Raw genomic sequence first — 11617 nt, 5'->3', positions numbered from 1 at the left:
ATCCTAATGGTCTGCATTGTGGTTCTCTTATAAGAGTCTGCCAAAGACTCCAGACAGCATCTCTATTTGATATGGAAACTTCCATAGTCATTGTATCTGCTGGATAATACGGCCCAAGTGGCAGTGAAGCTTGCATAGCGGCTTGGACTTGATGCAGAGCCTCTTCTTGTTCCATTCTCCAATTGAAAGTAACAGCTTTTCTGGTCACCTGTTAAATGTGCCTGAGTAGCACACCCAAATGAGGAATGTATTGTCTCCAAAATCCAAAGAGAACAACTAAGCATTGCACCTCTTTTTTGGTTGTAGGATGGACCAGATGCAGCAGCTTATCCTCCACTTTAGAAGGAATATCTCAACATGCTCTGTACCACTGGACAACTAGAAAGTTCACTGAGGTGGAAGGACCTTGTATTTTATTTCCATTTATCTCCCATCCTCTCTCATGCAACTGCCTTACTAATAAGCAGAGTCTTTGCTATTTCTGGTCATTAAGTTCTATCAACATAGTATCATCAATATAATGGATGACTGTGATGTCTTGTGGGAGGGGAAGATGATCAAGAGCCTGAAGACAATATTATGATATAGGTTTGAAGAGTTGATATACCCCTAAGGCCGGACTGTGAAGGTATACTCTTGTCCTTGGCAGCTGAAAGAAAACTGTTTCTGGTGGTCCCTAATAATAGCAATTGAGAAAAAAGCATTTGCCAAATCAACAGCTGCATACTAGGTACCGGGTACGTGTTGATTTGCTCAAGCAATGATTCCAACCTGGAACAGCAGCTGAAATTGGAGTCACCACCTGGTTAAGTTTATGGTAATCTACTGTCATCCTTCAAGATCCATCTGTTGTCTGTACAGGTCAAATAAGAGAGTTGAATGGAGATGTGGTAGGAATTACCACCCCTGCATCCTTCAAATCCTTAATAGTGGCACTAATTTTTGTAATCCCTCCAGGAATCCAGTGTTGCTTTTGGCTTACTATTTGCCAGGTAGGGGCAGTTCTAGTGGCTTCAAGTTGGCCTTTCCTACCATTGTAGCCTTCACTCTACAAGTCAGGGATCCAATGTGAGGATTCTGCCAGTTTCTGAGTATGTCTATTTCCAATTATGCTTTCGAACTAGGGGAATAACCACTAATGGGTCTTGGGACACACTGGACCCACTGTTAGATGGACTTGACCGAAAACTCCATTAATCACCTAACCTCTGTAAGCCTCTACTCTGACTGGTGGATCACAGGGACATTTTGGGTCTCCTGGAATTAACATCACTTCTGAGCCAATGTCTAATAATCCCTGAAATATCCGATCATTTCCTTTTCCCCAGTGCACAATTACTCTGCTTAAAGGCTATAAATTTCCTTGGGGAAAGGTGGGAGGAAGTTTAAGAGTATAAATTATTGGCTGTTTAACAGGATTCTTCCTCAAGGAGACCTGGCCTCCTCATTCAAAGGTCTCTGGGTCTGTAAACTGTCTCAAGTCTGGGAATTGATTAAGGGGCCATGATTCTCTGCATCTGTAATTTGAGTTAGAGTTTCATTCACTTGACCCAGAACTCTTCTTTTTATATAGATCCTAAAGACATTTAATAGACTGCCTGTCTATTTCACTGCTTGGTACCCCATGATGTATTAGTGAATGCCATAATTCTACACAATTCAGACTATTATGAGTCCTTTTTGAATCTGCATTTCATTGTGGTAACCTTGCCCACCTTGACTTTGGAGGTTAACTGCTGATACTTCCTGACTTTTACCAGACTGACATCCAATCATTCCCATAATGTTTAAGGATTCTAATTCCATCACAACCCTTGCTACAGTAATATCTGGACTATAGAGAAGAGCAACCACAGAGCTCTTCAGGGAAGGTGGAGTTAATCTTACAAATTTATTCCTCATAGTGCAAGTTAAAGGTATGTCCTCTGGACATTCCTGAGGTGGGTGGGCAGCTCTCAAATGGTAAATCCATTCTAGCATTCCAATATCCCTAAGCCCTCTAATTCCCACTTCAACTGTGTACCAGGGCAAATTGGGCATCTCAACCTCAGACATGCTAGGTCATCTTTTCACCCATGTTTCAATCAGCCATCCAAACAAACTGTTAGAACACTTTCTAACCCTTGGAGCTACAGTATTCAATCCAGAATTTCTGTTTAGTGGGTCCATATCAATAAATTCAGCCTGATTCCAATTTATATTTCTTCCACCATCATCCCATACCCTTAGTAACCATTCCCACGTATATTCCCCTGATTTTTGTGTATATAAGTTGGAATATTCATGCAGTTCTTTCTGAACTTACTTTATTTCTCCATGGGTCACACTTTGTATTTCACCTTTGGAGTCTTGTTGTTAGTTTAGTCTACTAATAGGTCTTGAAGACAAGAAAGGTGGTGGGGGTGGGTAAGGAGAAAGATTAGACATGCCTTGCAAGCTACTGACCTCAGGGCATTTTCTTCTGGTGAGACTGGATTAATCCCTTTAGGTAGGGGTTGGAAGGCAGTTTTCTCAGGACAGACTGGAGGCTGGGCAGTGCATGCTGGAGTCTGACTGGTAAGAGCCTCAGGGAGGGGAGGAACTCCAGACTCCCTGGAGCAGGCTAGAGCCTGGGCAGGGAAGGCTTCAGTTTGGCTGATACCCACCTCAGGGCTGGAAATTGTTTCAGTCTCCCTGGGGCAGGCTGGATATTGGGTGATACAATGTTGACAAGATGTGGCCTGGACAGGGCAGATTATGGCTGATTTATCTGGTAAAGTCTTGGCAGAATTCAAGGTTTCAATGTCTCCATCAATATCATTATCATCCCATATGTCACCATCCCAATTGTCTGGATTCCACTCTTTTCAAATCAGTGCCTTCACTTTACCTGCAGAATCCCTGCAGGGTTGAGATTTTCATTTCCTTTGTAACTCTGCTACTCAAACAATGAGAGTCTGAGTTTGGTTTTCAGCTATTTCCAGCCTGTGGCTACAGGATACAAGGTTTTCTCTCAGAGCACAATTAAACACTTTCAGTCATCCATTCTGTGTTTAAGTTTCAAAATCGAAGACTTTATGTCATCTCTTTCTTTGGTAAGAGTATCCAGAGTATCTAGGATCCAACATTATTATACTGTTTGATTTCACAAAACTCTTTTAAAGTGTTTAAAACACTCTCACCCAGATCCTTGCTTCTTATGAGTGTGGAAGTAGCAGAATCCCATGATGCCATTTTGCAGATCTCAATGGCCAACTCTCACCATGGACTGTTAGCAGCATCTTCATTATTGGAAAGGGAGTTGTCAGTACCCTGGAGTCCAATTAGAGTAGAAAGACAATTGCAAAACTCCCAGAACCACCTCTGATATCCCATGTTTAAGATTGCTCCTCAAGAACCACTCCTGGTACCAAGCTGTGCTAGTCAGTGTTCTCTAGGGAAACAGAATCCAATAGGATATCTATCAATAGTAAGAGATTTATCAGAGTCTCTTCACACAGCCATTGGGATGCACAAGTCCAGGTTCCTCAAGCAGGCTGCAACCAGGAGCTCCAACGAAAGTTCAATGAAGATTCTTGATGAGTTCTGGGAGATGCTGGCTGTCCAAAGACAAGGTGGGAAACTCCCTCTCAATGCCAGAATCACTTCCCCTTTTAAGGGTTTCAACTGATTGCGTTATGTATCACTCACTGCTGATGGTAATTTCCCTGACTGATGTAATTATAACCAGCTATCTATGATTTACCACTGCAGTAAAATTAAAGGTGACTGAAGCCCATAAACGCCTTGTATTGCAGTTTGCCCGGTGCTTGTTTGATCAAACATCTGTGCATTGTTACCTGGCCAAGTTGACACAATAGCCTAACCATCACAATTTACTTCTAAGACATCATAAAAAGTTTCTTTACCATCCTCATTGCTATCAACAGTCTCTTCAAAGCACTGTAAGTCTTTCCTTCCAAGCATCTGGAAAACTATTTTTCCTCCAAAAAATACCTTACCCATTTATAAAACCATTCCAGCATTTTGGTAATTGCAAAAGCACTACCCACTCTTGGTACCAAATTCCATATTAGTCAGTCAAAGGGATGCTGATGCAAAACACCAGAAATTCATTGGTTGGTTTTACAAAAGGTAGTTATTAGATTTATGAGTTTTTGGGTACCTCCCTTCCAGTATCATGCTTCTCTCTGGGCTCAGGGTTCCTCTTTCCCCAGGGCTTGCTTCTTCCTGGGCTCAAGGCTCCTCTCTTCCTGGCACTTGCTTCTCTTTCCTCTGTGAGCTTACTTCCCAGAGCTCCAGTTTAAGCTTTAGAATCAAACTCCAACATAAAATCTCCAACATAAAAAACCCTCAACTCTGTCCTTTGCCCTGCTTTTTATCTCTGAGTCCCCATGCACCAAGAAGTGAGCAATCAACACCTTAATGACATGGCTCAACCAAAGCTCTAATCATAACTTAATTGTGCTGAGGTTCAGATCAGTTAACAAATATAATCCAGTATCTGTTTTTGGAATTCATAACAATGTCAAACTGCTACAGTATGTAAAAGACTTGTTCATGGAAAACTACACAACATTGCTGAAGGAAAGCAAAGATGACATAAATAAATAAGAGAATCTTTCACATTCATGACTTGGAAGACTAAATATGATTAAATATGATTATATGATAAAGATGAAAATTGATCTACACATGCAATGATATCCCATTAAAGGTTCCAATAGCATTTTTTTTTACAGATTTTGAAAAACGTATTCAATTTAGTTTAAAGGGTAATGGGCCCAGAATACCCAAAATCAACTTTGGGAAGAAACACCAAATTGGAGGAATCATGCTACTTGGCTGTAAAGCATACCTCAAAGCTACAATTTTCAAAAATGCAATGTATTTGGAGCAAGGATAGATATAATGACCAATCATTATGAATTGAGAATTCTTATGTAGATTTTCACATATACAGGTACCTGATGTTTGACAAGGCCACCAAGCCCATCCCATACAACTGGGACAGAATGGCCTCTTCAACAAATGATCTCAGGAGAACTGAATATCTATATCCAAAAGAATGAAAGAGGACCCCATCTTACACCTTATATAAAATTTAACTCAAGATGTATCACAGACTAACATATAAGAGCCAAGACAATAAAACCCCTAGAATACAATGTACAGAAGTGTCTATTAGATCTTGTAGTAGGCAATGGATTACTAGTCTTTACACCCAAAACATGAGCAGTGGAAGAAAAAATATATATAATTGGGACCTCCTCAAAATTAATAAACGTAAAATCTTTCAACTGTGTTTGTCAAGAAAATGAAAAGGCAGCCAATTTAATTGGAAAAAAAATCTGGGAAACCCTTGTACTAAAAGGGTTTAATATACAGCATATAAAAAGTAATCTTACAGTTCATATGTAAAAGGACAAGCAACACAATTCAAACTGGGAAAGAGATTTGAATAGATAGTACTTCAAAGAGCAAATACAAATGGTTAAACAACACCGGCTATTAAGGAAATGCAAATCAAAACTACAATGATTCCCCCCAGGATGGGACATGACACCCAGGGATGAGCCTCCCTGGCACAGAGGGATCACTACCAGCTGATGACATAATTAGAAAATGGCCTTGAATTAAAGGTTCAACGTGGACCAGCAGAATATCCCTGTCTACATATAATAACAGGAGTTAAAAATGCTGTTTGACCTAAAGTAAGGGGAAATGGAAAGGACAAATGAGTTTGTATGGCTATGAGTCTCTAAAAAAGAGTCTGGATGTTGTCAGGTGGATTGCCCTTATGCACACCTGAGCAGAGTCTCAGAGACAGATAAAGTAGATACAACCCCAGGTTTTGGTCCTTTTGAGGGCTAAAGAGAACCACAGGTTCTATGGTCATGGCAGATGGGGTTCACTGCCATGTCAGTTGGCCCTTCTTTGGAGCTGGTGTTTCTGTGTGATGGAGCTGGACTCAGATGTGATCTCTTTTCACAAGCATTTCATGCTACTTTACTGGAATTGTAGTTGGTGCTGGGGTTTAAGATACATCTAGGGGATTTGAATCTCTAGACTGACCATATGATAGCCAGGCCCTGAGCCTCAACAGACTTCAGCTCCTATCCTCCGATTTATTGGACTTACCCCACTCAGCTAACATGGAGTTGAAGAATGTCAACCACCACACCATGGAGCCTAGAGTGCCTACAACTGAAAGTAGGAAGATTGCATCCAGTATCCATGTGGAATCTAAGCCCCCTCTTGACATAGATGTGGAATGGACACAACCAAGCCAAGGTTCACAGGAAGAAGGAATACAGTAAGGATTAGAGTGGACTTAATGATATTCTATTCATGAACTATTGTGGTTAATAATCGAGAAAATGTGGCATTGGTGTGGAAAAAGTGGCCGTGGTGGCTGCTGGGTACAAGGAATGGGAGGAAGAGATGAGATGTGGAGGCATTTTTGGGACTTGGAGTTGTCCTGGGTGGTGCTCCAGGGACAATTGCTGGACATTGTATGTCTTCCCATGGCCCACTGGATGGAACATGGGATAGTATGGGCTATGGTGTGGACCACAGGCCATGGGGTGCAGCAATGCCCAGAGATGTACTTACCAGATGCAATGGATGTGTCATGATGATGGGGGAGAGTGTTACTGTGGGAGGAGTGGTGGGGTGGGGGCAGTGGGGGTGAATGGGGACCTCATATTTTTTTAATGTAATATTTTTTAAAAATGAATAAATTGAGTAGAATTTGGAAAAAATTAAAAAAAGAAAAAAGAAAACTACAATGAGACATCATCTATCGTCCATTATACTGGTTGATATTTTTTTTTAACATGAGAAAACTAAAGCTATTTGATTGGCTGTGGAGGAATGGGAACACTCATGCACTGCTGGTGGAGATCAGGTATGATGCAGCAACTATGGAGGATGGATTGGTGGTTCCTTAGGAAGCTAAGTATACAATTGCCATGTGAACCAGCAATCCTCCTACTAAGAATTTATGCAGAAGGGTTGAAAAGAGTGGCAAGAGAAGAAATATACACATCAACTTATATTGCAGCAAAATTCACTATTGCCAAAAGTTAGAAGCAACCCAAGTTTCCATCAGTAGAAGAATGCATAAAAAAATGTGGTATGTACATACAATGGACTATTACTCATCTAAAAGAATGAATGACGTTTGACACATGTGACAACATAGATGAATCTCAAAGACCTTATGTCTAATAAGTAAACAAGTGACTAATGGACAGTGTCACATGATCTAATGATATGAGTTGAAGATATTGAACATACTCAAAGAAGTTGAATTTGAAGATACATTACAAGGAGATAGAAAAGGAGTAGAGAGTAGTGAGTCAATGCTCACTCTGGGAAGATACTACAATAAAGTGGTTGGGTATGGTTTGACAGTGGATCAGGATGGTGGTGGGGCAGTGATGTGAATGGGGTGGTGCTGGTTTGTGAGTGTAATGGGGTTAAGGGCTGGGTTGGGCTATCCATTTATCTGGAAGGAGGGCTGGAGGAAGGAAGAGGTGAAGTCTGGGGACATGAGGGTTATGGTTGAGAATACAGTTATGGGGGAATCCTTGGCAATTATAACAGAGGACTGTCACTTATATAGATTATTTATGGTGGGGGTATGTGTAGGTAAGGATGAAACTGAAACATGCCTCTATGGAATATGTATGTGTTTTCTTTGTTATAGGGTATTATGATGGGTAGAGACCCACAACAATATATTAAACTCCCATGCTGGGGAGTCCTGCTACATTCTTAAATAAAGGGACAAGAATGTCTTGAGTACATGGGAAGTGCCTAATAAAAGAAAACATATCAATATGCAAGGTGCTTGATGATAATGCTTATGCTTATAAACATTCTTGTAAAACTGAAGCTTAGTCTAACAATATTTACTGCCTAAGAGTTAACCTGCAAGCCTCCTTGTTGCTCAACTGTGGCCTCTCCCTAAGCTAAACTCAGCAAATAAATGTACTGCCCTACCCTGGTGTGGGACATAACTCATGGGGAAGAGGCTCCCTGGCCCTGAGGAATGAATATCAAGCAACAAGCAGTGATGCCTTTGAAAAAGGACTTTCTTCAAAAGGGGGAAATATTAAATACATAAATTTGTATGACTAACACAATTCAAAATGAGTCAGGAAGACATTCGAGGTTATACCCATGCATGTTCCATGTAAATCTTACAAAATGTCACAGTAAACAAGGCTTCAAACACAGGTTCTCCCAAGGACTCTAGAGACATTGGGACACTATAGGCAATAAAAACACCCCCTTGAATTCAGCACCCCATTGTGGGCCTTACATTGGGTTATATGACAACCTATTTCCCAATGTAACAGAGCTGGGTTCATTTATAATTTCCTGACACATAATTCTTTTAGTCATTTTATTTTAGCCAACTATTAGCACTGTACATGTTAAATTTATGACCCAGAGATGTAAATCTTTGGTTTGCACATAGAACTGAGTAATAGTAGAGTTGTGGCCAACACCTTCTTTAGACTCACTAAGGACAATGCAAATAAACAATTATGATGAACAATCCCCATCCCAAAAATCAGATTATGTACAACTGCAAGTAATATAGTTCTTCTAACTGCCCCATAAGGTCTAAGACCATTATCAATCTGAACCAGAGAAGTCATCACCATCCTAAAATTCCAAGATTCTGGAATGAACAAACATAAATGTGGAATGCAATTATAGGCCAAACTAGAGTTATTTTTATTGCATTAATAGAAGAAATTGTAATATTGTTATGAATAAAGTGGTTACCAGAGTTTCTGAGGGGTGGGGAAGGGAAGAATAAATAGAACATAGGGTATTCTTAGGGCATGGGATTGTTCTCCATGAAATGATAAATACAGGCTTTTATAAATTTTGTGAAAATTTATAAAATTATATGGTGCAAAGTGTAAACTGTAGATCTTGTTTTGAAGCAATGTTTGAAAATATATTCAACTGTAATACATTTTCCACATTATTTTAAGATGTTATTAATAGGCAGAAATGTGTAAGGGAACAGGGAATGGGTATATGGTAATCTCTTTTAGTTTCTATGCAAGTTTTCTATAACCAAAACTGCTTTAAAATTATGTTGATTATGGGAAAATAAAAGTGTTGTAACTTTTGGCCCATACACATATGACAATGGAAGATACATTTATTACTCATCAGTATAGAATAATATAGTGCATAACTGATAGAGAAATATTGATAATAGTATATGAAATCAAGAAGGGCTTTGATTCTACCAAGACTCAAAAATAGAAAGCTTTGTAACTCACATCCAAAAATTATTTGCTAACTATATAACAGAAAGTTAATTGCCACCTTAAGCAGAGTTTTGGAAATGTACATCACATCAGTGAAGGAAATTTCACTAAGTAGAGAGAGTACAGAGTGTGGAGTCTGATGTCCTTTCAAATTAGATTAAGCAGCAAGATAATCCAAAATAGAATCTCTGAAAAGATAATGGTGATAACAATAAAGGAGAAAGTATTCTCTGGCCATATTTGAAAAGACTGAGTATTATAAATTCTAAGCCAAACATTGATTTTCTGATTTAATGTTTTAAATCAAAATATTAAAACTGATAATATCTAAAATTCCCATGTTAGAATGCTGTTCTATAAGAGAGAAAAAAAAAGCAATTATTAAAAGCAATGGAATTTCCTTGAATTGCCTTATGTGAATTTGTTTCTCCACATTTCAATATACTGATGCTGTTTCCTTTCTGCAATAGTTACCTTGATATATAATAAAATGGATATAAATATTTTAATGATAATAGAAATAAAATATCATATAAAATATATGAAATAAGACAGGCAGGGCAAGATGGTGGTTGAGTGAGTGCACCTGATAGTCTCTCTTGCAAAGAAGTGACTGGGCAGCATTAGAAATTCTTTAGGACCAGGCTGTTTTGGGATTTTGCAGGGCAGGAGGTGTCTGGACATCGATTTCGTGGGAAGGTAACAGAGAAAATTCGTGTAAAAGATAAAACTGAGGCTCTCTTGCCCAGAGTTAGGGGCTGCACGTGGAATGCTGCCCCCTGGGGAGGGTAGTACCATGGCACTGGCACTGCAGTGGTGATTCCTGGAAGCTCTGAGGTACTGGGGAATTCATAAGCCCTGAGCGGGCTATTAAGGAGCTAAAAGGGCAGGAGGCCTTTACAAACCAATTTGGTGAAACAGAAGGGAGTTGTTTGTGAGGTGGGGAATTTTTGGTTTCTGACACAAATAATAGCACTTCCAGCTAGAACTCCACCCCCAAGGCCTGCTGCCAATCTGCAGCAGCCTTAAATCACTCACAGTAAAGAGACATCACCAGTAGGCTATTTTGGGGGGATTGCAGGGTGGGAGGCGTCTGGAAGCGGATTAGGGGAATCTTTTGTGAGGCGTGGAATTTTTGGTTTCGGACACTGATACAGTGCTTCTGGCTAGAGCCCCTCCCCCTAGACCTGGATGCAGAACTGCAGCATCCTTAAATTGGCTGCAATATAGAGGCGCCCCCAACTGGCTGTTTTGGGAGCTTGCAGGGTGAGAGGTATCCTGAAGTTGAATTGATGATACAGCCACAGAAGAGAACCTAGAGATACGGGGAATTGCGGGTTTCAGACACATAGGTCAGAGTTTGTGGATGTGACCTCTCCCATAGGGCTGGCACCCAGCTGCAGGGATACTTGAAGGCTGTGTTGCACTGCGGTGCTCCCAGGCTCCCTGTTAACTGGATTTGAGGTTACCAGGTCTGTGTCCTCTAAACCCTGGTGGCCCACACCCCAGAGACACACATGTCTTGAGTCTGCAATATTACAGACTTTCCATCCCTGAATCCACCACACCCTGAGCCCCATCTGAGGTCCTTGATTGTCCTAGCCCTCAATGTTTGCATTATTTTAAATTTAAATTTTAATTTTTTATTGTCCTGGTTGCTAATATTGCACTATATCCTAGTATTTTCTCTCATTGTATCCCCCATGGTCTTTTTTTTTTTCATTTATTTAGGTTTTTTTTTGTTGTTGCTGTTATTGGTGTTCTCTATCTTCTTTTCTTTTCCTTACTTATCCCCCCCCTTTTCTTTACCCACCCTCCTTTTTCTTTCTTTCTTCTCTCATTTTTCCTCTCTTTTCTCTTGTCCCTCATTTTCTTCTTATTTTATTTTATCTTAATTATACAATAGATGCTACAGGGAACACCTCACATTTTCTGGGTTTCCTCATCCTCCATTGCCTCATTTCTGTGTGAATTGATTTTGGCTACCTACACTATCCTCTTTCCCTCACATCTTGATATCCTCCATCATCTACTGTCTCTCCTATATTCCACCTCCCTTTCTTTGATCCCCAAATTGTCTAATTCTTAATTTTTAATACCATTGTTTTGTTTTCTGTCTTTTATCCACTCTTGAAACTATTGTCTTTCTTTTCTCTTTCCCTCTCTCATGAAAAAACTAGTTTTTAAATTCATACCATATTCCTCCAACATTCAGGAGACTACCTCATTACAGGTACTCTACTTACTGCTATAAATCTACACAACTTACTTGAATCTAACATCCATCCTCTCAGATCTCATATTGTTGCTCTGTTAACATTTATTACCAATAC

This window comes from Dasypus novemcinctus, chromosome 16, assembly GCF_030445035.2.
Source record: "Dasypus novemcinctus isolate mDasNov1 chromosome 16, mDasNov1.1.hap2, whole genome shotgun sequence".
NCBI classification, from domain to species: Eukaryota; Metazoa; Chordata; class Mammalia; order Cingulata; family Dasypodidae; genus Dasypus; species Dasypus novemcinctus.
This window is presented reverse-complemented; position numbering follows the sequence as displayed.